Source organism: Gilbertella persicaria (genome assembly GCF_025201335.1).
Source record: "Gilbertella persicaria strain CBS 190.32 chromosome Unknown B0P05scaffold_64, whole genome shotgun sequence".
NCBI classification, from domain to species: Eukaryota; Fungi; Mucoromycota; class Mucoromycetes; order Mucorales; family Choanephoraceae; genus Gilbertella; species Gilbertella persicaria.
Genome location: NW_026252025.1, coordinates 128,625 through 134,624, shown reverse-complemented (window position 1 = coordinate 134,624; position 6,000 = coordinate 128,625).

The following is a 6,000-nucleotide window of genomic DNA, read 5'->3' as shown; positions in this document are numbered from 1 at the left end:
TTTTTTTTTTTTTTTTTTTTTTTTTGTTTATGACTTTGTTATAACTATATAAATTTAGTGTCATCCCCTTACGGTCTGACAACGGATGTCGAGCAGCGCAACACATTTTATACATCTCCTGTCCATTTACCCCCACATTTACGCTACGAAATGCCTATATTTCTATGCTTCCATGTTTTTTTTCTTGGCACTCTAAATAGCATATAATACTTATATATGAGTCCTTTGTTAGCATAAGTTATATGACATCCAGAGCAAAAATGCTCAAAACACGGCTTAAACATGTCATTCTTTAATGCACCATTGCTCGTCAACTAGATTATTAACATTGCTCTTTTTTATTTAAAGCATGTCTTTTTTGTGCCAAAAACTGAATGGTACCATTATTTTGGCTATTGCGTGAAATTCATTTTTTAACTTATGAGGGGATCCCAAGAGCTCTTGAAAATAAAAAAAAGTTGATCCAAAATTTTTAGAATGACCCAATATAGGTCCAAACCAACCAATGTGAGATAAAATTATATCCAGGTACTCTTAACCAAAATAAAACGAGTATGCTAAGACGAAAAAGTCGAATCGGTTTGAGAATTAACTTCAAGTCTGGATTCAAAGTTCATTGTGAACTGTAATCAGTACAAAGGGGACCTTTTTCAATAGATACCAAGTAGTAAATAAATAGTCATTCTAGCACTATTTGATTTGCAGAATATAGATAAGAAAACCGCACTACAACACTTGGAACTTTTGAGATCAAAAGAGCAGCTTTGGATATGACAAATGATAACTGTCATGCGAGAGAAAGGCTCAATGTTTCAAATATTGATTTCTTGCATATTAGGTGTGCTCTCTGCTTTGAAGATTATTTTTTCTCTGTTTATTAATACTTGAGAGCTTCAATCGTGTCTTGAACGGATTGGAAGAAAGGCTAGACATCAGGTACATAAAAGCAAAGCGTAGTATCATAGCGTATTAAAGACAGCATCACTGCTGTTTGGCATGTGAATTATACTCTAACTGATTCATACTGAAGATAAAAAACAGCAATAAGACAATGTAGTTGAGTGAATAAAGCCGTCATATAAGTGTATTCTACATTAGCCCTTATTCAGAAGTATTTGTGTTAATCACTGAAGACAAATAAATAGCGCACAAGCCTAAGATCTAGTCAAAGACATGTCTTGAATATGACATAAATTAGTCTATTATTGCATATAGGAAATGCTCTGTTATAACTTTTATTGATCAGAGAAGTAAGAAAAGCAAGTACTAAGCTCAGTAGACACCTGTAAAACACACAAACCCTTGTCTAATCAATAACATAATACCTGTAAAGTATAGACAAAAGAGGCCTTATCGTAGCTTCTTTGGAAAAGATGCAACGCAAATACAATCAAACAAGAAGCAGAGACTAAAAGGAGAAACATATACACAAAAAAAGCATATTGTGAGTTCGATCAAGGTAACCAAGACCAAACAATTTTTTTTTCTTGTCTAGACAAGAATTGACCAGACTCTCAAACAGAGACAATAAGACTCAAAAAAAAGGAAACATACACTGTGAAGACTTATCGAAACTTGAATAGATATACTTGAAACATCTAAGAGGGCTAGATCTAAGAGGAATGGTCTTGAAACAACAGGATATCATGATGGAGAATCTTGGGGACAGCTAGGAAGCCAACGTAAGTAGTACAAAACTTGTCATCATAGAGCGCACCAATCAAGCAGAGCACAAATAGAGAGACAGTCTTGAACCAGTAATACGCCTTGCTTAATCACTTTGTAGACACCTGGAAAAACAGCTTGAGTAGACCAGCCAACATCAGAGATAATAGTAGATCTGCCATTAGATCTACAGTCTACACTTTAAGGCAGTTTGTTTATTAAGAATATATATAAATTTAGCGAAATGTTCAACGTACCAGTTTTGGCTCATCATAAATTATGGTTGTCACAAGGCTTAAAATTTCCTTTAGAAAAAAAAAGGGTAATAGATAATGTAGTTAGTAATGAAATACAAAACAAAGATGATTTCAGCAGAGTGATGGTCTTACAAAACAGTCTATTAAGTACAGATCCAGATAGAGATATGTCAATTGATGGTTACTCAGAAGACAATAATATTGTGTCAAACGATGATACTGATACTGATTTAAGAAAAAAAATATGAAAAGTCTAAAAGAAAGGAATTCAAAAGATAAAAGTAGCATTAATCAAAAAGATTTAATTAACAAATATATAAAGAATAACGACTTAGAAATTTTGTGAAAAACTTCAGCAGAAATTAATAATTACGCTACATCCAATAATGTTCTTATGTCCAACTATTTTTAAACAAATGCATACCCGCCTGACTTCGCCAATCAATTTTTATAGTGTTTGCTGCCCTGATTTCTCTGAAAGGTACACAGACAAGTGACTTTTATATTGTTTTCCTTTTTTCTTATAAAAAGCTTGACATAGTTCAACCATAGAGTAATTCCATTGACATATAAGTATTTTCAAATACAATTTTTAGAAAGAATTGCTTCAGAGTTTTATCACACATTTTTTGCTATTACTATATATTAACAAGAGAGATATCTAAAGCGATTATAGACCAACCAAAAAAGAATCTATTAACGCCAGGAAATTCTTAGAAATGTAATGAAAAAAAATCTAAAAAACAAACATAAAATTAAGATAAAATTAACAAAAAAAATGTTGTCAAAAAATTAAGAGGCGAGCACAATTTACAAAGAATTACATTGAACTAATAGTGATTTATCAGGATTGCGATATCGATTAATAGCAAGTGAAAAGGTACAATTAGGATAAGACCACTGTTTATTAAAAGGTAAAACACAAGATGTTTATAACAAAATGATTTACAATGTCAGACACATATGAGAGAATATAATAATAAATAACGGTCATAAGCCTAATTGCCACACTCCCAAATAATTTAATCATGTTGTATCTATTTCCATGAATGATACAATAAATACAATAAAATCAAAGGCAAGCCATTGCTACGAGTAGGGAAAAGTAAAAGAAGGATTACAGTCTTGTATGCACTTGCTTTTCATCAACAAATAGCTTTGAAGCAGCTGTAAAGCAATAAGCATTTGTTGTAGGGTGTAGTAGACATTGGAGGAGATGTTATCAAAGACAGATCTCTAGTATGTTTTCCAGACTTGCGAAAGGGCAACAACGACAATTTCAATGATTCTTAAGTTTGTCTTCTATGCTCAATCTATTCTGGAGAAGTCTAGTATAAGGATTTCTTGAATAGAATCCTCGACAGTGGTCGTAGGCCATATAAATTCGAAAATGAGATTGTTCCAGACAAACATCTTTGGTGGGCAATAGAACAGGAGATGTTGTTCACTTTCCAGATGAATTGAGCAAATGGTACAAAGAGGTGAGGGGAACTTCTCAGGAAGTATATAGTGAAGAAGTCGTCTTGTGAGTAGTTTGGAAACCAGGAATCGGTATATCATATTACGAGCAACTGGCAGCAGAGACCAGCTCCAGAAATCAGTCCAAAAGTTACTAGAGATAGCTTGTAGGCGCTCTGGAGCAGATGTAGCACTCTGGCAAGTTAACCGAGACTCCTTTGTCAATACCCGGATGATTGATCCAGTCAGGGTCACAAATTGGAAAGAGTTGACAAATGGAACAAAAGATAAAGGTGGTGAGAACGGTGAAGTAGGCAATACCTCTACAGTAGGAGGTTGGCAGTGTTTGACAAAGAAAGGAAAGAATTGGTACTTGTTACTTTCTAGCCCTCGGGTGATCTGAAAGTAGAATTTTTGAAGCTCTTGCGGAATATGATCCGGATGCTTCCAATGGATTAGCTTAAGATCGTGGCTGAAAAGCATAAATGCTTGAACTGGGATAAATTGAATCCTTTTCGGCAATAACGGAAGTCGTGGTCTTAAAGATTGTAAGACGACCTTCATCGGCAAACTAAGACATGCTTGGTGAGCTAGTGTCATCTGGTCAAAATCTCGAGGCAAGCAATCTATTGAGGCATAAAATAGATCAATTGTTGAAATACGTTTACCGCACCCAAAGTGAGAGGTTCTATTGTGTCTAGCCAAAGGAAAGAGCAAAGGAATAGCTACCTCATAATATCCGGAGATATTTTGGATGTGTCTTGTGAGTATACGATGCCAGTGTGCGTTGATAGAGCGATTCAACAGAGGAAAGACCCAGCGACTATAAAGCGCGTCTCTTTGCAATAACGGATCAAGGACCCCTACACCACCATCTTCTTTCGGTAGAGTCCAAGTTGGCCAAGCGATTTTCGGAAAGATTTTGGAGTTTAGGAACTGCTGTGCTAAAGACCGGATTCGAGAAATCTCAGTCTTCGTGAACGGCGTTACCCGAAGAAGATACCAACATTTAGATAATATTAAGGTGCTAACTACCGTGGCCCGGCCTAGTACTGACAAGGAACGGGCAGAATGTATCAAGCAGGCAGATTTCATCTTTGCCAAAAAGGTCTCAAAATGATTTTGTCTTTGTGCAACTGACTGGATTAATGGAAAACCTAAGTACACAATAGGTTGTGCATCCATGGAAGGCTGAATGCGCTGTATCTGTAGTGGTAGCAGATACCTATGCCAAAATAGCCAGGGGTTTGTACCAGATAAAGATAGAGCTTCAATCTTGTTAAAGTTGATTTTTGCATTTGATGCGCTACAATAGGTTGATATATGTCTTTGCAGTATTGCAAGATCATTTGGATCATGTATAAATACTAAAGCATCATCTGCGTAGCAAAGAATTTTAGTTTCTATAGGAGCAGAGGAGGAAGAGTCAAGCCTTGGTGTTTGTTGTCGAAACTGATATCCTTTGAACCCCCCATCTTGTATAATCGAGCGTAGAAATAGATCAAATGTCAAGTTATACAAAACTGGTGATAGTGGATCGCCTTGTTTTAATCCTCTCCGTTTCTTGATTTCTTTGGTAAAGAACCCATTAACATTGGTTTTGATCTTGTTTTTTGAGAACAATTTGTGTATTGTATCGGCAATCACTTCCGGGAACCCGTAGCCTATCAGCACTCTTCTAAGATATGTGAGGTGTACCCGATCATATGCTTTCTCTTGATCAAGTAAAAGCGCTAAATCATGGTCACTACTTCTGCCCTTAGTCGTATTTTGCTGTACTCTGGCTTGTGCGTCTTCCATAATGGTTTGGACTATCAATCCATTTTCTGCGATAAATTGCCCTGGTATAAAACCCAATTGAAATTGAGTAATCAATTGTGGAGCAATCATCATTATACGGCGGTTTAGTATCCTTGTAAAGATTTTATAGTCCGTGTTAGCCAGTGTGATTGGTCTATAGTTCTTCATGTCGGATAAATTGCCTTTCTTAGGTAGTAACACCATCAATGATTCATTCCAAGACATTGGAAGACTACCAGCTAGACTATCATTATATACATCCGTAATCAATGTGTGAAGACTAGGATGTTTCATGATAAGATTCAAAATTTCATATGGAAGACCATCGGTGCCAGGGCTACTTTGTCTTGGAGTTCGCTTGGACTCTTCAAATATTTTATTCATAGAAATACTCAGCATCATGGTGTCTCTTTGACTATCATTCAATTTCACATTTTCAGGAATTTTAGCAATCAATCTGTTCATAGCATGGTAATTGGGAGGGTCCGGGGTATATAAGTTAGAATAAAATTGTTGTACTATTTTCTCTTTAGCCTCTTGATCTCCACAAAGTTCACCACTGACAGGATCTCGTAGATCACCTACTGATTTTTTATGTGTTCGTACTTTGATCAACCTGTTTAGAAAGCCTGGAGACTTCTCGCCTTTTTCTCGCCAACGCTTTCCCGCTCTCAGAGCGTCTATTTCAGCAGCTTCCTCTTGCAAAGCTCCCAACTGTTTCTTTACTATGGGTAGTGTCCAATCCACTATACCACGATGTTTCTGATGCCGAAGGATTTTGTTACGTTTACGTTGTAACCGTTTAATCTGTTTGTTTCTC